The following is a 22,086-nucleotide window of genomic DNA, read 5'->3' on the forward strand; positions in this document are numbered from 1 at the left end:
GAGTGCTGGAATATGGATGGCTCGCGAGTCGTGACACAGAGAGAGAGAGAGAGAGAGAGAGAGAGAGAGAGAGAGAGAGGGATTGTCTGGCACCGTCAAGCAGGGTTTGTCAAAAATGTGTCTCCCCTTAATATCGACGTGCTAGTTTCAATTTCAAAATGCAGGTTGAGGGCAAGAGGAAAGGGAGAAATTCCACACAAAAGTCAAGGAAAAACAATGTTAAAACCCGAGAAGATAAACTTATTTTTTAAACATTTCCTCTTGACAAAATTAAGGAAAGGAAGTTTTTATGTTTGGAAAAATGAATTTTCCCGAAGACTGTTGGCACGCTTCCACTCGAATGTTTTCAGCAGATTGGCACCGAGCAGGGTCGGATTGTTGCGGGCATGAAAACCTGTGTAGTTTTGGTAGCTTGAGCAAGGAGGATTGGGTAGCGCAGATCATAGGTAGCCAAAGAGTGGCCGTCGCAGTAGCAAGTGCAAAGAGCCCAGAGCAAAGAGCACCAAACGCTGTAGAGTGGAGATCAAACTCCAAAATGCGCAAGGATCGAGGAGGGGATAAATATTGGGAAAACAAGGAAGGGAAGAGAGAGAGAGAGAGAGAGAGAGAGAGAGAGACGTGCCGCATAGGTGCAAGCCAAAGAGGGCGTCCAGTTTCCACATGGGCACGAGGTTGTGATTTGTCGATGGACAACACGCAGCATGCGGGGCATTATAGAGAAGACATCATGGTACAAGACATTGGCGTGGCACTCTATAGGAAGCACACCCGGCAAGAGCGCACACGGCCTTATTGACAATTGGCGATGGAGAGGTCCACAAAAAGAGAGAGAGAGAGAGAGACAGAGAGAGAGAGAGAGAGAGAGAGAGAGAGAGAGAGTGCTGGAATATGGATGGCTCGCGAGTCATGACAGAGAGAGAGAGATAGATAGATAGATAGATAGATTTTATTATCGTCCTCGGAGGTCAAATATGACCTATGGGACCAAAGTTACATGTGATGTAGTATGTGTATGGCTGATGAGTGACTCTCGATGCTCCAAAATTGTAGTGATGAGAGTCGCAATGGAGAGCCCACACTTTGGCTGGGAGAGGAAAGTGTGTAGGTCTAAGTTATGGCTGAAAATGTGAGAGAAGCAAGTTCGGATGTGATCAAAAGCTGAGCACTCTAGTAGTGTGTGGTACTCAGACTCTCGAACTTGCAGTGAGCATAATGTGCACAATCGATTTGACTCTTCTCCATTGCCCCAACGCCCTATCTCGCATCGAAGGAAATGGGAGCTAAGCCGAATTGCTGCGATAGTGCGTATCGCGGACAAGGGAATAGGCTCAAGCATGTAAGTGTGAGTACGGTTTCCTCTCTCAGCGAAAAACATGGTTTTGTAGTTGGGGGCAATATAGGTGGTGTAATGTATGAAGCGTGACCCACTAGATTTCTCCCAAGCCGTAATACATTGGCGTTGTAGAAAAGCTTCATTCACTTGAGAGTCAATTGAAGCATCATGTAGCAAGTGTAATGCATCCCATCTCCCAAACCACTTCTTTATGTCTTGCATCCATCCCGTGCTCAAGATCTTGCTTTTATGCGTCTTTTGAACTTTTTTGCTTGCTTCCCATGCAATTGTAGGAAGTCGATGTGAGGGGTTTTGACGCATCTTTATCATGTACTCCACAACCCTTTCCATGCCCATAACCTCAATTGGAAGAGATCCTGACTCAAGAAGTAGGAGCATATATGGTGTTTGTGTCTTAACTTGGAGAAAGTTTGTAAGAAAACGCTTTTGGACATTCTCAAACTCTTTCCAAGTAGACTTTGAGATGCTCCCGCCCCACACTTCAACTCCATAAAGAAGAACCGGTGTCACCAATGCATCAAAAAGATACTTCTTGAGAACCCAACACTTGATGTTTCCCGCATTACACATGTTCTCAAATGCATAATATGCTCTCTTTCCCGCTTCCAAACGACGCATAGCACATTTATGCCACTTGTGATTGTCTGGCACCGTCAAGCAGGGTTTGTCAAAAATGTGTCGCACCTTAATATCGTGCCAGTTTCAATTTCAAAAGGCAGGTTGAGGGCAAGAGGAAAAGGAGAAATTTCACCCAAAAGTCAAGGAAAAACATTGTTAAAACCCGAGAAGATAAACTTATTTTTTAAACATTTCCTCTTTAAATCGAGGAGGGGATAAATATAGGAAAAACAAGGAAGGGGAGAGAGAGAGAGAGAGAGAGAGAGAGAGAGAGAGAGAGAGAGAGACGTGCCGCATAGGTGCAAGCCGAAGAGGGCGTCCAATTTCCACATGGACACGAGGTTGTGATTTGTCGATGGACAACACGCAGCATGCGGGGCATTATAGAGAAGCCATCAAGGTACGAGACATTGGCGTGGCACTCTGTAGGAAGCACACCCGGCAAGAGCGCACGCGGCCCTATTGACAATTGGCAATGGGGAGGTCCACAAAGAGAGAGAGAGAGAGAGAGAGAGAGAGAGAGAGAGAGAGAGAGAGAGAGAGAGAGTAATGGAATTGGCCTATTTAATTTGAGAGTAGCGGAAATTAATGAGAGTACTTTTGAGAAATGACTTTGTCAGCATAGCGGGTGAAAATAATTGTAGATAGCAACATAATCATAGCAATTAGTTAACTTGGCATGAACAATACTTTTGCAAGAGAGAGAATATAGAGAACATAACAACAGTTGAGGACCGGATTTATGTGGAGCCGGTCCCCCCTCCAATAGGCATTTGTATTGTGATTTCTCCCATTAAGAGAGACTTGTTACAATACAATCTTTGTGTTCCTTGTGACCTAGGTGATGCAATGAAGATGGAAAGCTTCATGCATCACAAACATAACATAAACTTGAAGAAAGCTTTAACTATCCCAAGCCTCAGTCCCAAGACCTCAAACACCTTCGAAGGTGGAGAGAGCTAGTAGGGAATGAGGGTAGGGAAGAGGAAGAAGAAACATTTCATAGGAGAAAGAATTAGTTCCTCGCTTATCATAACTCTTGTTGCTAGCAAACATAATAGCATAGTAATGAAGAAGAAGGAGATGACAAGCTTAAGCGTTGAAGCATGGCTCTTGGTTGGATTTTCACTCCATATCCAAGAGTGTTGGTGTAGGCTCTCAACCTCTACTTGCTTGGAGAAGGAGAGGGAGCTCTTGCACTTTGCATAGCACACAATGAGAGTGTTTGTGAGTGTGTTCGTCAAAAGAGGAGGAAGGTGAAGAAGAAGGAGAAGAGGGTGACCTCTTCCTAGCCCTTTTCTTCCTTTGTTTCCTCTCTTGCCTTTCAGAGTGATGAGGAGAAGGACGATATGTTGATCTTTTCCTCTTGGGAGGAGTGGGCGATCGTCTAGACCGCCATCTTCGTGGAGCCACATCTTCAGAGGAACTTAAACTTTCATTGCTCTCTTGCTCTTTGGATTCCTCCTCTCCAATGTGAGAGAGTCTTCTTTTGGGGGTCTCTTCAAGAGGCCTCGTAAGCTCTCTCTCTCCTCTTGAAGAGGAAGGGAAATTCCATAAGCACGAAGTTTTTGAGTAACTTCGGCTTGCAAAGCAAGGTTTCCCATAGCTTGCTGCAACCTAGTGACGAGATAATTCACAAACATGGGAGCATCATCATTAGCACCTTCATGTGCAAAATCAAAGCTATCAATGTTCATTCTACTCTCTTGATTATTGTCAGCCATGTTAACAAAATTTATGTATGTACTTAGTGTATGCTTTGGCAATTCAAAACCTTAGTTGCCACTCCTCTTAGCCATTGAAAATTGGCTCTTAAGTATCTACACCCACGGCTCAAAGTGGTTAATTATAGAGAGTAGAGGAGTAGATCTAACATAGCAGAGTTGCCAAGGGCTAGCTCCTTTCGGACTTCTTATGGATTAATAATGGTAAAGCCGTAGACAAGTCTAAAGAGACTCCATTATTAAGTCCAAATCTCCCGAGGTGTGCACCATCCCCCACATAGTGGGCTCAACAAAACCGATAATACATCCCAGTTCCACTTACCCTAATATAATTAACAACATCAACCATTTATAGGCTACTTAAGGACCTCTCTTCTTAACCAAGAAAAGAGAAACCAAATGCTCTGATACCAATGTAATGGAATTGGCCTATTTAATTTGAGAGTAGCGGAAATTAATGAGAGTACTTTTGAGAAATGACTTTGTGAGCATAGCGGGTGAACATAATTGAAGATAGAAACATAATCATAGCAATTAGTTAACTTGGCATGAACAATACTTTTGCAAGAGAGATAATTTAGAGAACATGACAACAGTTGAGGACCGGATTTATGTGGAGCCGGTCCCCCCTCCAATAGGCATTTGTATTATGATTTCTCCCATTAAGAGAGACTTGTTACATTACAATCTTTGTGTTCCTTGTGACCTAAGTGATGCAATGAAGATGGAAAGCTTCATGCATCACAAACATAACATAAACTTGAAGAAAACTTTAATTATCCCAAGCCTCAGTCCCAAGACCTCAAACACCTTCGAAGGTGGAGAGAGCTAGCAGGGAATGAGGGTAGGGAAGAGGAAGAAGAAACATTTCGTAGGAGAAAGAATTAGTTCCTCACTTCTCATAACTCTTGTTGCTAGCATACATAATAGCATAGTAATGAAGAAGAAGGATATGGCAAGCTTAAGCATTGAATCATGGATCTTGGTTGGATTTGCACTCCATATCCAAGAGTGTTGGTGTAGGCTATCAACCTCTACTTGCTTGAAGAAGGAGAGGGAGCTCTTGCACTTTGCATAGCACACAATGAGAGTGTTTGTGAGTGTGTGTGGGTGAGTATACCCCCTAAGCAACCCCCTAGCTTGCTTGGGTCGACCCCCCCTTGTAGCTCATGCTTGAAGCTCATTGGACCCCTCCAGGCCTAGCCAATCACAAGCAGGAGGCATTACAAGCAGCAAGAGTAGCCTTGAGACAAGTGTCCCCGTTTCCCCTTTGAGAGAAAGGGATAGATAAATGCTAAATAATTTAATTAAATCTCCTAAATTATTATTGGACCCCTTGGGTGGCCAACCAATAGGCTTCAGGCACACCATGAGGGCAACATGAGGAGGAACTTGACAAGTGTCCCTTTTGCTTTCTTTGTACTATGCATGCCTTGTGTGAGTGTGTGGGTGTTCTCTCTCATCCCCCCTCATGTAGGGCTCGCCCCCTCCTTGTATGGATTGAATCTTTGACTTTTTGACACCTCAAGCCCCTCATGCATAGGCCCAGTTCCCACCACAAGCTTGGCTCATAAGCACTTTGAGCTTGGGTTGGGTTCTCACCTCAAGTGCAACCCTAGCATCTCAAGCATGTCAAGCACCTCAAGCATCTCAATAATTAAGCACCTCAAGCATCTCAAGCACCTCAAGCATCTCAAGCATGACAAGCAGAACAAGCACCTTGAGCTGGGTTGGGTTCCCGCGCCTCAAGCTCAACCCTAGCTTACCTAAGGTCAAAGGCCTTTTACACACATTATTGGAGGTCTTTAATGAAGCTAACCCTAAGGTCTTATGCTCCATTTGTTAGCCTTGCTCTTTGAAAGACCATCTCTCATTTGGGCCCCTTTACCATTGGCCCCGTGTTGAGATAGATCTATAAGCACATGTCTATATCTTAACACTTGTTCCCGTTTATTCTCCCACATTAAGTGATCAATTTAATATGAGAAAATCATTTGGGTTGGTTAGATATTAGATATTAGATTTTATGAGAGAGAGAGAGAGAGAGAGAGAGAGAGAGAGAGAGAGCTTGCTTAGTGCTTACGCTCAATAAGGAGACAGGTAGAGAGAGAGAGAGAGAGAGAGAGAGAGTGCTGGAATATGGATGGCTCGCGAGTCGTGACACACACACACACACACACACACACACACACAGAGGGAGGGATTGTCTGGTACCGTCAAGCAGGGTTTGTCAAAAATGTGTCGCACCTTAATATCGTGTTAGTTTCAATTTCAAAATGCAGGTTGAGGGCAGGAGGAAAGGGAGAAATTCCACCCGAAAGTCAAGGAAAAACAGTGTTAAAACCCGAGAAGATAAACTTATTTTTTAAACATTTCCTCTTGACAATTTCCTCTTTAAATCGAGGAGGGGATAAATATAGGGAAAACAAGGAAGGGGAAAGACACAGAGAGAGAGAGAGAGAGAGAGAGAGAGAGAGACGTGCCACATAGGTGCAAGCCGAAGCGGGCATCCAGTTTCCACATGGGCACAAGGTTGTGATTTGTCGATGGACAACACACAGCATGCGCGGAATTATAGAGAAGACATCATGGTACAAGAAATCGGCGTGGCACTCTATAGGAAGCACACCCGGCAAGAGCGCATGCGGCCCTATTGACAATTGGCGATGGGGAGGTCCACAAAGAGAGAGAGAGAGAGAGAGAGAGAGAGAGAGAGAGAGAGAGAGAGAGAGAGAGAGAGAGAGAGAGAGAGAGAGAGAGAGAGAGAGAGAGAGAGAGGGGGGGGGGGGGGGGGGGGGGGGGAGAGCTTGCTTAGTGCTTACACTCAATAGGGAGACAGGTAGAGAGAGAGAGAGAGAGAGAGAGGGAGGGATTGTCTGGCACCGTCAAGCAGGGTTTGTCAAAAATGTGTTGCACCTTAATATCGTGCCAATTTCAATTTCAAAATGCACGTTGAGGGCAAGAGGAAAGGGAGAAATTCCACCCAAAAGTCAAGGAAAAACAGTCTTAAAACCTGAGAAGATAAACTTATTTTTTAAACATTTCCTCTTGACAAAATTTCCTCTTTAAATCGAGGAGGGGATAAATATAGGGAAAACAAGGAAGGAGAGAGAGAGAGAGAGAGAGAGAGAGAGAGAGAGAGAGAGAGAGAGAGAGAGAGAGAGAGAGACGTGCTGCATAGGTGCAAGCCGAAGAGGGCGTCCAATTTCCACATGGGCACAAGGTTGTGATTTGTCGATGGACAACATGCAACAGGCGGGGCATTATAGAGAAGCCATCATGGTACAAGACATCGGCATGGCACTCTGTAGGAAGCACACCCGGCAAGAGCGCACGTTGCCCTATTGACAGTTGGCAATGGGGAGGTCCACAAAAAGAGAGAGAGAGAGAGAGAGAGAGAGAGAGAGAGAGGGGGGGGGGGGGCATTTAAGGCCTCAAAGGCTCAAAGCAACTCCGTGCACCCGGCAAGAGCACACGCTGCCCTATTGACAGTTGGCGATGGGGAGAGAGAGAGAGAGAGAGAGAGAGAGAGAGAGAGAGAGAGAGAGAGAGGCGGCGGGGGGGTTGGGGGGGGGGGGGGGCATTTAATGCCTCAAAGGCTCAAAGCAACTCGTTGCACCTACCTCCCAAAAGAGAAAAAAGTATGGGGATCTCCTCTACAGCACTGTGAAACAACGACACATAGCGAGAGTCAAAAGCGACGCGGGGGGTGTAGGTGCACGTGATAAAGGGGGAGAGAGAAAGAAGAGAGAGTCCGGGTGTGTGTGTGTGTGTGTGTGTGTGTGTGTGTGTGTATGAGAGAGAGAGAGACAGAGAGAGGAAGAGGAAGAGGGAGAGAGAGAGAGAGAGAGAGAGAGAGAGAGAGAGAGAGAGAGAGAGAGAGAGAGAGAGGGAGAGGGAGAGCGAGAAAGAGAGCTAAGGATAATGAGAGAGAGAGAGAGAGAGAGAGAGAGAGAGAGGAAGAGGGAGAGTGAGAAAGAGAGCTAAGGATAATGAGAGAGAGAGAGAGAGAGAGAGAGCGAGGACCAAGGTGCACGGCGGTCAGTGCACAAAATCGCAGATGCAATTGCAACTTGCCTCGAATGACCTGGAGAGAGAGAGAGAGAGAGAGAGAGAGAGAGAGAGAGAGAGAGAGAGAGAGAGAGAGAGAGAGGACTCGCAGTGCTCGAAAAAACCTAGGTTTAGTGTAGTCCCACCTACAAATTGTGTATTTGAAGGTAATAAAACCGTCAAATTTTGTCGATTTACCTCTGTTGTTTCACATGTATAGGTTTACCAAGTTTTTGGAAAAAAGTTTTTTTCGAGCATTGGTGAGGAGGTCCCGGGGGGGGAGGGGGGTTGCCGTTGCTGGCGATAGATATGCGGCCGCCGAAGGCGGCGCCATTTTACTAGTGACTAGTAAATATGCATTCACTTTCTATCTCAAAACTCAAGACACTTTTAAAGCTCCATCATTAGATTTACACTCTAGTCATCTAAATGAGTGGCTACTATCTTATTTCAACCAATTAGTATTTTTTGCCTATCAAAATATCCTTGGAATTACAACTCAATTTTTTTCCTATTTTAGTCAGCAAAAAGAGAAAGCATCTCTATTGCATTTTCCCTTTGAACATGCCAATAAACACCAAAGTGCAAATAGAGGCAACACTATTAATGTTTTTGAGGAACAATACTCATAGAGTTTGCTAAAGTGTAAGCGCAAATAAAGTATTGGTTGAGTTTCTAACCACATTTGTAGTTGAAATGATGCATTTTATACAGCCAATGCAATACACTGCTAGGTATGAATGCAAGATGTGGCTAGAAATGATGGATCAGAACAAATTGATGAATGTGAACAGGTAGGATTTGATTACAAGGTCATGTCAGACGTTTCTTGGCTCCAATCAAATCCAAAACGAGCCCAATACAGCTGAAAGAGCACTACATATGGGTGATTTACTGTTTTTGAGAGCCATGGTTCATTGATTTAACAACAGAATGATGCAATGATTGGTGAAAATGAAGGTTGTGATGACTGGTAAAAATGAAGGTTGAATGAGGATGAGAATGTGGTCGATAAATCCATGGTCTAATTAGTTATGTTCAGGGCTTGACAGGGTTCAAAAAGGCTAAAAAGTGGTCAAGTTTGGTCCTTTTTTGTGTTAAACTCGTGAATTGTGGAGGCGCCACATAATACCCCAGAATCTCATAAAGCGTTTCAAGGTCATTGCGAGTGAGGTATATATGTAGAAGGAGGAACTCACTAAAATCATCTAAAACGTGAAACCATGTTAACCACTTGGATCCACTTCTAGTGTTCATGGGCCGGGCTTGTCGGTCCAATAGGAAAAGGGTAAGAGTGATCGCCGATGAGAGGCGCACTCTAACAGGAACATTCAAGGGTTAGTTGGCTAAGTATGGGTGCCCAAGTGTGAATGGGGCGAGCTCATATAAAAGTCACATAAACCTAAAAATCACTCATTCTTTCATTTGTGCAATTGAATAGTGCTCTTGCTCCATCTCCATCTTCTTCTTCTTCATCTCCTTGTGTGTCTGTATGCGTGAGAGAGAGAGAGAGAGAGAAAGAGAGAGTGATCGAGCATTGCGACAACGGCACAACGACGGCGAAGCGGTTGAGCGTGGCACAATGATAGCTCCTTCTTCTTCGCGGCGAGAAATTCTCCACGAAGGCAAGCGTAGGGCGGTGAGTGACACACCCTTGCTCTCTTGAGCTTGCTAGATTAGTCTGGTTGTGTGCTTGCAACCATTTGTGGCTCGCAAAGAGTGTATCGGCAAGTCCCTTGCATTGACACGTGCAACAAACGTGCACATTTTTGGCGCCGTTGCCGGGAAAATGCCCTACATTAAGCTCAAGTAGCACTCTATGCTGCTTTGTGGTGCAATTTCAAATGTGGGAAAGATACAGAAGGAAGGTGTGTGTGTTGAGAAGGAGTTTTTTTTGCTGCAGTGTATTATTTTTGTTCATAAGGTGTTGAAAGGTACTGTGTTTTCTCTGTGATAAGGTGTTAGAATTAAGGTAGTAGATCCATAATGTTAGCTCTGTGTAAAGTACAGCAAGTAGATATGTTAGCTAATGAGTTGTTGTAGTATTGTGTTAGTGTGTAACAGTAGCTCTATTAGAACTTTGTAAGTAGGTAGGTTAGGTGTGTGTGTGCTCGTGCGTGAAGCATGGCTGTGACGACCTTATCCCACAAAAAAAAAGGTAGGAGCGGGATCAAGAATATTCCCCAGGCCCAAGCCCAAGCCCACGCTCAGGCTCAGGCATTAGTCGCCCTTTAGAATTACTTATTTTAGCCTCACGCCTAAATAAAAATTGACCTTTTTGAGGACCATCGCAGCTTCGAGTAACCGAACGTTGTGTTGTAAAGCACACAACGACCCCCTAAGCGATACGCTCGTTTCAAGCTATCACACACTTTAATCCAAAAAACTGTCATTAAAAAATATTTTAAAAAATCAAAAACGAGTGAACACGGGGTGCAAAACGCCCAAAAAATCAGGTGGTTAACCTTCAAGGGTATTCACCGACGCTTGTATTTGCCAAGAAACTAGCGATCATTTTGACTTACACGAGTTCTCATTATTCCTCTACCTTAGGCTCTAGGCCCTCAGCGGGAACCCAAGCTAGTAACACTCAGGACCCACATATTGCGTCCAGTGACTCTTCCTCTGACTACGACGTCATGGAGGATTACCCAATGCCTAATCCTGATAGCTCAAGCCAAGACATGCATGCCATGGGCCCACAGTGCCGACCAAGCTTGCTTAGCCGCTTGAAGGAAACCTTTAGAAGATCCACTCGCTCCGAACATGGAGCTAATGACGTAAATGAGGGGGGTAGGGAAGTAAATTTGTCATTCATGACCAACGTAGACCCTATGCTCTTAGTGTGTATGTGAATACTCCATTCACTGCACCCTCTGACTCTTCAGAGCTATTCCCCTCCGAGGTTATATTACCTAATGAGAGAAGCCTTCCCGAAGTACAAGAAGTTGAGCGATATATCATCACGGCTAGGAAAAAGGAAATTGAGAGCTTACGCAAGGCGGAGTAGCGAAGAGACTTAAAAGCAAAAGCTCCTATGTCAATATCCTTGCTAAGAGAGTAATCGAATGCTCCTGAACTAGCGACCACTAAGAGTCAACCCATAGAGAGCCGCATTGCATCTAGTTCAAAAGACACCCCTAGCACCTCAATCCTAGATGGAGCGTTCTTAAATGAGAACTGGGAGTACGAACTACAAACGAAAACTCTAACCGACCTATACACAGGTCACACCTATCACGTGGGTTGGTTAGATGTCCTACAATCCACAATGGGTGCTACTAGTGTGGAGGATCAACAACAGAGAGTTTGTGAGGTCATCCATAGGGTTATTGAGCTAGAGAGACAGAACAAGGGGATCCACATGCCTTCAACGGGTATCATGAGATTCTTGGATACACGGAAGGCTAAACAACCAACCTTATCGCAAATGGAGACTCCCTCGGTAAGTCCGATGGATCCTCCATATTTTATTTCGCCAGGGGTCTCAGTGCAATCTGAGCCCACAAGTGATAGCTTTACTTTTCCAACTCTAGCTCATCTTTCCCTTGATGACACCACGGCTACCATGCCTATCCCAATAATGGGCATGCCAAGAAACACCCCATGGACCTTATTTGTTAGTAAAGCACCGCTACATGGTTGCTCAATGCCTGCAACAGTACCTACAAGTGTGTACCAATCGTGTACACCTATAGGTCCTCGTACTCATGTAGTTCCTACCCCTCCCATTGTTTCAACAACCTATGCTCCACAACCACAACACCCAAGCTCTTATTTCCATGGGACCATACTGGCTAGCATTAGCATGTCACATCTGATGTCTGCTATGTCTAGGGCCACACATATGAACTTTGGGCCGCCACATGGCACAACACCGTACCAAACATGGAACCCAAGGGCTTCCTACATGCCAAGCCCAATGCTAATACCTACTCCACATGTAGTCTCTAGAGCGCCTCCACCCACGGTGCTTGCTCACTTAGGTGACTTGGCAACGTTTGCTCAAGCTATCAGTCAATCTATTGCTGAGAATATGCATAACATGCCTGATAGAGAACCTAGAAGTAAGGCAATACAAATAGCCAAGCTCACCCAAAAATTTAGTGGAGACGGGGAAGTGAGAAAGCATATTGAAGTGTTTGAACAAATATGTGATTCTCTAGGAGAACACAATGACCTGCATAAGAGTAATTCTTTAAGCCTAACCTTAAGTGGGAAGGCTAGGGATTGGTATACAACCCTAAGGATGGAAGAAAAAATGATTTACCCTACTCTTAGGAGATTGTCCTTGACAAAATACAAACGAGAGGGAATGCTTTGGGGTGTAGCCTCTCAACTCTAGAAAGCCCAACGAGAGGAAGGAGAGTCGGTGAGAGACTTTATTAGTCGCTTGAAGTATTTGCATTCTCATTGTAATCCAAATGAGCGCTTCAATAATTATCAATTTCTTGATAGATCCATTAGGGGATTACGACATGAGGATATCTACAATGGCCGAGTCATTAGAGGTATCACCACTTGGGAAGCAGTAACTGCTCCGCAAAACAATCATATGTATCCAAGAAGGGAGCAGCAATGGTGCTCAGTATGCTATGGTCCGCATAGTACCAGTGAATGCCCTACTTTTACAGTAAAATTCAACGGGAACTACAATGCTTGTGGGAGGTATGGTCATCAAGCTAAGGATTACATAGTATTTAAGTGCGCGATGGCCAATAGACCAACCTTAGCATGGACAGACACACCTCGAGTGCCTGCATTGATGCCGACTCCACCTCTTGAGAAAATATCACAACACATGGTCCCTAGGGCCCAAAATGTTGCTCAAACAACACCCTTACCACCTCCAGTGCTAGGACCGCAACCACCACATCCGACAATCATTTATGTGAATCAAGTGGGTTGTGAGTCATCTATTGCTTGTTTGGAAGGCTGTGAGGAAGATATAGACCCTAATATTGCCTATGGGATTGATGCGCTTGAAGAAAGTCCACAATACTACATGGAGGATTATTGGAGACAAGTCAAACATGTCTATCATGTAGTTGCTCTTGTTGCAAGAGGCCAAAACATTAATTGCTAAGAGACCACCTCTTCAATGCTATGAGTGTGGAGGTCCACATCGTGTGGCTAAATGTCCTATTAGGCTACAAAAGAATGCCACACTAATGCAAACCAATTAAGTGAGCACGTCTACAATGTCGATACTCATGTGTAATCGATGTGGCATAGATCATTTGATTGCCCAATGTCTGAATAATCCAAATGCACCGAAGATCATGCCGTTAAACTTGATTGAGATTATCTAGGAGCCATCACAAAGTACACATTGGGTACCAGTAAACGTACTCATACGATTGATGCTCCAAAAACAAAATTATATTCTTGAGGAAAGAGACACGGCATCAATTTTTCAATCTCAAAAAAAAAAAACACGAAGGAAGAGATTGCAAAAAGCAGCAAAGTCAGATCCCTATTCGAAGACCAACATAGGGATTGGTGACGACCCCGTATATATAAACAACACTGAAGAGGATTCTGATTCAGGTGAAACCATGGAGACCAAAACAACCACTAAGATAGAAACCAACAAGGAAGATCTTCATGAGCCACAATGGCCAGGATCCAAGAAGAAGATAGAAACTTATCCAAACCCTACAGAGGAGATCAAGCGAGTCAAGCACTTAAGGATTTTGGTAGAAGATACCCAAAGGGATCTAGAACCAGCACCTTGGCAGATCCCTACGCAACAACAACCTCACCCAGTCCATATACCCTTAGCCATACCTAGTGTCATCCAAGAAGAAAGTGACTTAAAGTCATGGGAAAGTGGCGTACTCACTTCTTGATGGAAAGAATGTTTACAGAGGGACTGCCTGACCCTATCGAAGAAATGGAGATCCCATCTTCCCCACATCAAGGGACTGAATCCCAAAAGGTGCCGTTAAACATTGCCAAATTGATGGATTTCATGTTGATGGCCGGTTTTCGAAACCGCGGCCGCAAGGACCAACCCCAAGTAGGGGAGAGCACATTACCAAGAAAAAACGATAAAAAGTAATTTTTTTTAACATTCATCACCCCCTCTATGCTTAACCACCGGCAGGCCGCCACCAATTTGGCCACACCTCTCTCCATCATTGCCAGAAGACAGAGGCCTCTCTCTCTCCTGCTCAACTCCGCCATTCCACCACCATCTCTCTTACCCCTGCTCTTGTGTCATCTCGCCCAATGGGTGCATAAAATAGGGTGCCACTGTCTATATTCCACTGGCGGGCTGCCATGCATGGACAAGGGTTCTATCTCTCTCTCTTGCATTATTTATACACACACACACTTTTGCATTTTTTATCCTCTCGCTCGACCAACGGCGGGCCGCCATACCTCACCCCTCCCTCTTTCCTCTCGTCCACACTCCCTCAACCACACTCTCCCCTCTTGTCTTCTTCCCACCGACGGGCTGCCGTTCTCTCTCTCTCTCTCTCTCTCTCTCTCTCTCTCTCTCTCTCTCTCTCTCTCTTCCTCACTATCTCTCTCTCTCAGTATCTCTCCCTCCATCAATTTACTCTCACTCTCTCTCTCTGTGGAGACTAAAGCCCAAAGGTGCATAATGATATTCTCTCTCCCTCTCATAACCCAACACACTACTCTTCCAACCGTTGACCTCACCCCCCCCTCCCTCGTTTCCACGGGCGGGCCACCCGAGTCCGAAGTCTCCCTCTCTCTCGCTCCCTATGTAGACCACAGCCCGAAGGCAACATCACAAAAGCGCAACCCTCTCTCTCTCTCTTATCCACACCCACACACCCTTCTCCCCCCCTCGCCATCCCACCCCCCCCCCCCCCCCCCCGCGCCCTCTCTGTCTCTCACGCTCTCTAAGTCAGCCCGAAGGCGCAGCCATAAACTACTCTCTCTCTCTCTCTCTCTCTCTCTCTCTCTCTAACTACACACACACACACACACATATATATACACACACACACACCCTCCCTCCCCCCATACAGCACCCGCTCCCTCTTTCTCTCCCATTCTCGTCCTCCCTCTCTCTGCGCAGCAGGCACTCGATAAAAAAAACATATATATATATATATATATATATATATATAGATATAACTTATACCCCCGTTCCCACGCACACCCTAGCAGTATACACCCACACACTTATACACAGACATATACCCCTATAAACACATAAATACATGCATACACAACCCCACACATGCACGCACATATTTGAAAAAAAACAAACAAAAAAAACATAGCACGCATACACGCACACATCAAAGAAAATAGAAAAAAACGAAGGAATCGACGACATCGACGCCAAAAAGAAGGAGAGGCCCCGTCGACACCGAAACAAGAAAAGGCACCGAAGGCATGTCCCAGCCGACCCCAAAAATGACGAAGGCGCTACATCGACACACCAGCTAAGGCCGCCGTTCACCGGCATCGCATCCTTGACGGCCTCTTCAGTGAAATCCGTAGGTTGTCATCATTTTTCCCAGTTTTCAAACCAAATCTTGTAAAAATCCCAATTTGTAAATTAAGGACCCACCGCCTTGCTTTGTCGTCTCCCCTGATTAGAACCCTTAACTAATCGATTTCCCTAACCTAAAGCAGCCAGCACCTATAAAAAGGCACTGAGAGGTCACCATCAGGAGGGGAGCAATTTCATCAGAGGTGAGCACTTGGTAGTATTTTGGTGGGAGGGATTGGCAATACTTGCATCACAAGAGAGGGAATTTAGTGTAGCATTGTGGGAATGAGCACTATGTGAAGAAGCTATGTCTACACTTTGACTCCAACGGTCGCCACACACACACTCACACTAGCAGAAATCCTCGTGTCTATGAGTCACCTCTAGAGAATGCACTATTAGGCTCACTATCTCTCTATCAACATGATTTCCACCTTGCCAGAAATAAGGTTGCTGTAAATATTGTAAGAGAATAGTTTTCCCTCACACCCCAAGGGTTTTTATCACCTCTGTGTGTGTGTGTGTGTGTGTGTGTGTGTGTGTGTGTGTGTGTGTAGAGTTTGTGATATCTCCAATCATTGTTGCCCACGTCCTAGCCGCTCTAAGCTAAGTGGTGCCCCCCTGTTCGCTTCATCGTGGCCGGCTCCACGTGCATCGGCTCCTGGCATTTCAAGGCCGTCAGGGTCCGTGTCGCGCTTTGCGCTCGTCATTTGGTGTCCCCACTGAGGAGGGCTTCTCAAAAACCTCCAGTTTACAATGCTGAAGACAATGCACATCATCAATCATGGACAAATGGCTGAAAGAATTCTCCAACTGGAGAACGGAGGAGGAGGAAATTAAAGAGGCACTGACCGCCTTCATTGAATTACTACTGCGAGGCTGTAGTGTCGTCGATATTCAAGAGGTAAGCTCGCCATCTCGTGTTGCTCGTTCTAACCGCAAATTGAGAGCATCAGGTGGGAAGGCTATTAAGTGCCATCACTACTGTCACCCAAAGCACACTGTCAATGAGTGCTAGCAATGAAGGTAACAAAGGGGCTAAAATCATCTACATCAACATTCACCGCGAGGAGGTCGTCCATATCAAGGGAGGAAAAAGATCGGTAAGTCCTCTCTTTCCTAAGGAAATTGCAAGCAAAGGTATAGCCTCTACTCCTAAGTGGCCAAAAGGGGCTCCTCGAGCTAAAGGGAAGGAAGGGCTAAGCCACTCCGGAAACACATGACCCAAAGGAATAAGCATCTGGCCACACGAGTGCTTCAAGTTTGGAAAGTCGGGTCATATCCAATTTTCAAAAAGAAGGTCATCCGAGGCTAAGCAATGGAAGGTCGCCTATCGATGCGCACGGCGCATGCGAGTACTGCCAGTCCATTTCGACAATCCTGAAGCAGAAGTGGTAAGAAGGTTTCCATGCCCTAAGGAGGACTGGTTCGGCTACTGATCTCGTTGTTTTGGAGGATGGGTAGAGGGTCTTCCTCCTCTCCCTGTACAGCTCATCCTGAATAATCTCTCCACCACGGGTGAAACCCAGTGGGCTGGAGACGAGTTACAACTGAATTGAGTGGAGTTCATGCAACACGCCGACTACTGTAATTACCTACAGCTGTTGCTAGCTAAAAGGCTAGGAGTAGACAAACGCGTCGCCATCACCCCGTACGTGCTAAGCAACGAAGGAAAAGTGGAGCCTATGAAAGGCGATGACCTCCTGTGGATGTGCCGACTCATCAACACTGGCACGGTAAGAGTACAAGTAAGTGCTCCACCCTCTGTGCATGATGGAAAACCGACCAACATCGTTCCCGTTTAGATTTTTGCAACACATGCATGTGAATAAATGTAGATAGGAAAATCTTCTACGAACAGAAGATTGTGTATCTGTTTGGTGCTGTGGTTCTAGGAGAAATCCTTAGCTCCCCAAACCCTATCATTCTCCCCATATTGTATTACCACCACTCCTTCAATGTTTCCATTTTTATCATGTTTTAATCTATCCACCCAACTTTGTAAAAAGCCGCTATGAGCCGCTAATGTCATCAATGTTATTAAAAAAAAAAGTTTGTAATTTCCTGAGTTACTACCATGGCAAGTGTCTCTTTTCCCATGTTCAGTGGAAAGAAGGGAGAAGACATCACCACTGACTTTCTGGATGACTTCCACATCGCTTGTGTGGTTTCCAACAAGGATGACGACGCCTCACGGCTACGAATTTTTCCTCTACTGATGAAAGTAGAGGCCAAGTCTTGGTACAATGCTTTGTCCCAAGCTACCAAAAATGCATGGGATGTACTACGTGCTGTCTTTGTGAAGAGGTTTGGTGGAGGCACAACCTCAGAAAAGTTATGGCAGCTGCTGCTGACAAAATTAAAGCAGGGAGGTCTGCTAGAGTATGCCACTTACGAATCCAAGTTTGTGGATTTGTGGGAGCGATGGGTTGCCTCACTGGAGGAAGGTGAAGGAGCACCTAATTTCCTGAAGAAGGAGTGTTTCATTGCTGGCCTGTGGTCGCCAGCTAACGAGAAGGTGAAGGGAAGGTTCCCTGCAACGTATGAGTTGGCAGTGGAAGTAGCCCGTCTTAAAGACAAGAAGTTGTGCATGCAAGCAAGAGTCAACAAGTCAGAGGAATCAAGCTCAGTCCGACTTAGCCCCAGTGACTGCAACAGCCGTTCATAGAGCCCAACCACAGGAGGCATCAAAAGAGCAGCAAGACCTATTGAGTCGCATCACTACTCAGCTCGAAAATTTATCCGTGCATCTGGTGCAGCAAGGGCATGTACCTATCAAAAATCCAGAGCAAGGGAGAGAACAATAAAGGAAAAACCAAGAGTACCACTGCTATAATTGCGGGGAAGATGGCCATGGCATGTACTACTGTCCACATCTAAGAAGGCAGAATTTCAATAAAGGAGGAAGAAAGAATCAGATCTCTCCACCAAGGGCAAGACCACCACCACCCAAGCAACCAGGGCCGATTCCACTGGTCCAAATCGTTCGACCACTTGTACAACAACCACCACCACAACCTCTCATTCCACCGCTATCCCCACCACCTGCTACTGTAAACCAAGCGGTGAGTGTTATTAGCCTGGAAGCTAAAGGGAAGAGGTAGAAGAACCATTCCGAGAGAAGCACAAAGGGAAAGCAAAGGTAGAAGAAGTGGATTCCATGGGAGTGAAGCGTACCAGGCACGAAGAAGCCTCTCAAAAGGAAGAGAAAATGAAAGGAAAAGGCAAGTCTAGCAAGCAGGCATCTAAGCCTCGACAGAATATTGACATCGTGGATTTTTCACTAGGTGAGTATGCTAAACCATATGACTTAGTTCAAGATGTGTTAATGCAGGTTCCAAAGATAGCTTGTCCCCAATTACTCCATCTTGCACCAAGGATGAGGAGACAATGGAAGAAGATGGTAAGTACAAGAATATCAAGGCCAAGGATAGCTAGGGCTATTTCTAGGAGCGACCTTGAAAATATCCTATCAACCATGGACGCCCACATCAAGGGGCAACATATCTCAAATGTCTACGTAGATGGTGGTGCACAGATATGCGTCATGAGTGAGAAAATGATGCACCATCTAGGCCTAGAGGTAAGTAGGCTGGCACCGTGCCGAGCCAAAATGGCAAATAATGTAAGAGTGAAATGCGTAGGCATTGTGAATGCAGTCAAAGTGAAGGCATTCAACACAGAAGTGGAGGTAGACATTTTTGTCATGCCACACAAAGGGGAGGGCTACCCTATCATTCTTGGAAGACCCTGGCTCATGGCTATGGAGGCTAAGCAAGACTGGAGTACCGAAATGATTCAGATGAAGTAAAGGGAAGTCCATATTCTACGACATGAAGACTGGAAAGCAGCACAATATGATCTTGGAGGCTTTCGAAGATGAGTCCACCAATTGAGAGGCGGAAGTGAAAAATAGACCCGGTGGCCTCTACACCAAGACTATGCACAATGGCCTCATCATGGGGGATACACAATAGGGGCACCACCTAGCAAGATATGCGGCTAGGAGACATACATATACACAATGAAGCATGCCATGGAAAACAATTTCAAGATCCACGCCCAAATGTGGAATGGGGTGGTCGAAGAATACGATGAGAAGAGTGGTGAATGAGTGAGAATGGGCTTGCTGCTCGTGCATGTTAGTAAGGAAGATAATGAGGTAGGGGAAACTTGCGAGTATGCTCACTTATCATACAAGAGGTGGCGAATCCGCACACCTCAAGATGGAAGTAGCAAGATGATAGGAATATGAGCGGGAGAGAGAGAGTGTGTGTGTATGGTGGCGAATCCGCACACCTTTACATAAGCAGAAAAAAAAAGGCAAGGAACAAGCATATACCATACTCACAATGAGATTTATCCAAAGCGACACAAAGTATGGCACCAAGATGGAGTGTGTTGATTGCTTGCAAAAGATGAATACAATAGGTAGTGTATGGCAGGAAAATGAGAAGGGAACAAGATCGTAGGAGGCATAATGGAGAGATGGGAGTTGATGGCGAGGAATATCATGAGTGTGTCCACCCTTCTTCTTCTTGAAATTGTGCCTTCAACCCTTAATTACAAGTTGTGATTATGTGATTAGGGTTCATGCTACAAGCATGTAGCACAATAGTGTGTATGGATAGGTGTGTGTGTGTGTGTGTGTGTGTGTATGTGTGTGTGTGTGTGTGTGTGTGTGTGTGTGTGTGTGTGTGTGTGTGTGTGTGTGTGTGTGTGTGTTCTCTCCCCAAGTGAGCTCTCATGGCCTCTTTATATAGGGAAGGAGGGGAGGATTTAGCAATATTTCTATTTGAGGTGAGTGTCCCACTTTGGTGACGAGGAAAATGGGGTGCATGTGACTGTGGCTCCCATCTTGTCTCCTCATTATTTAAAATACCAGAGTCAATAGAGAGAGAAGAAGAGAGAATGTGGGTAGGATGTTGAGGATAGGAGATACTTACAATAGTCTAGCTTTGGCTAGACATAAGCTTATTAGGGAGAGAAGAGAGAGGTAAGAAATTATAAGAGAGGTTGTCGAAGGTGGATAATTGTTGATGAGGATGGATCCTCCAAAAATGGTGATAGAATCACTTTAGACTTGCCAAGACCTCATTAAAAGAGCCTTGTCTCTTGTAATCATGCTTGAAGACTTGTAGAACCATAGCCATTCTAGAGGGAAGAAAACTAGGGATGGCCTGTGTCACCATTACACGAGAAAACTGAGGTCCACTACAAAAATCATATCTCCATGTTCATAACTCCAAATATTCTGAAAAAAATTGAGCTAAAAGTTGAGATCACGAGCTACATCTTTCATGATGAACGCTCCTTCAGATTCGGGGTTCTTCTCTACTTACAAAATTCAGCCAAATAATGTATTATTTGTGGCTGCAAAGGTCTTTTGGTGGTCCCCTTTGAGTGGACTTCTCTCTTGCCTTCAAGTGTAAGCTCCTTCATGTGTATGAAAACATGACCTAGAGTTTTGAAAAGATTGGCAATCATCTAGATGGAGGTATTATTGAAATTTGAAAGTGAGGTTGAGGTTTGAAAATGAAAACTAGTGAATAAAATATTTGGTAGGGTGGAATAATATACATACATGAAAAATATATTAGAAAATACTAAAATATATAATATAATTTAGAATATATATATTTAATATTTAAGGTCAAAAGAGAGATCAACAAAGAAAGCTTACTTATTTATGCTACATCGTGATTGATTAGCATAAGTCTTATTTATTTAATAAAGGCTAAAACTTTTGTGAAAAAGGGAAGAAAAATCAAAAGTAACTTATATAATAGGAAATATTTTGGTAAAAGGGCAAAGATATATGGGGGGGTTCCCATGCATGGAAAAGCTTGCCTCATTAGCCCTCCGCCTAAGGCTAGAGGTATTCATGCCTCTAGCTCTGTACTTGAGCATTTTGAAATAGAGTAGGATTTCTTCTTGGTGGCTGGTAGATCCTTGTAGGGAATAATGGATCCCTTGGAAGCATGAGGCTCCCCAAAGTTCTTTTCGGTGTCCACCTGGGTCCCACACTAAGCGTAAATCCATTGTATGCAATAATGCCCTCTTCAAAATATCACACTTATAATGATTCTTGAGTCCCCAAACTGCACAAGAATTAACGCTTGCATAAGTGATAGAAGGTATGAAAAGAACTTGATCAGTCCTTGAAAGTATTCCAAAGTGGGACCATGCATGGCTTCCTCGTCCAGACACATAGCCAAAAGGGAGTAAGAAACCATAATCCTCATATCTTGCTTGTCCTTCTTCATGCCAAATTGATAGAGACCTGTTGCCCACATGGATAGATTGCATTGTTGATGCCTGTTGCACAAGAGAGCCCACCATGTACAAAAGATAAACTACAAACCACATTTTGAAAAATGACTCCATATTACCACTAGTATGCAAAACCATTCTTCCTTGATTGGTGTGTCCTAGATTGATTCCACTGGTTGTTGATGTCAATCCTTCCACTCTTCTCGCAACCCAACTTAAAGAGCTTCCCAAATTAATGTTACACACAATGTTCACTATTAGAAAGGAAAACCTAAAGTGCCAGTAGACCTCAATTGCATTTCTCTGCATGAGTCTTTCTCTAGAAAGGACTTGCCAAGTGGTCGTCAATATAACTTTTGGTCGTCTTCCACCAATCTCGTGCCATAGGGGTAGTTGAAGTGTCTTCACCACTTTCACCTGTGGTTGCAAATTTGAAGGGTCCACCTTGTTGTGGTTGAATGTGAAGCCCATTACCTCAATGGAGCTATCACTTCCTTCACTCCCTGTTGACTCCTCCTCTGAATTGGTTGAAGAGTCACCACTAGAAAACTCATCCATAGAGGTTTCTAGATCCATGTCGCATTGCC

Source organism: Adiantum capillus-veneris, chromosome 26 (assembly GCF_014529385.1).
Source record: "Adiantum capillus-veneris isolate H3 chromosome 26, ASM1452938v2, whole genome shotgun sequence".
In the NCBI taxonomy this organism is placed as follows: domain Eukaryota; kingdom Viridiplantae; phylum Streptophyta; class Polypodiopsida; order Polypodiales; family Pteridaceae; genus Adiantum; species Adiantum capillus-veneris.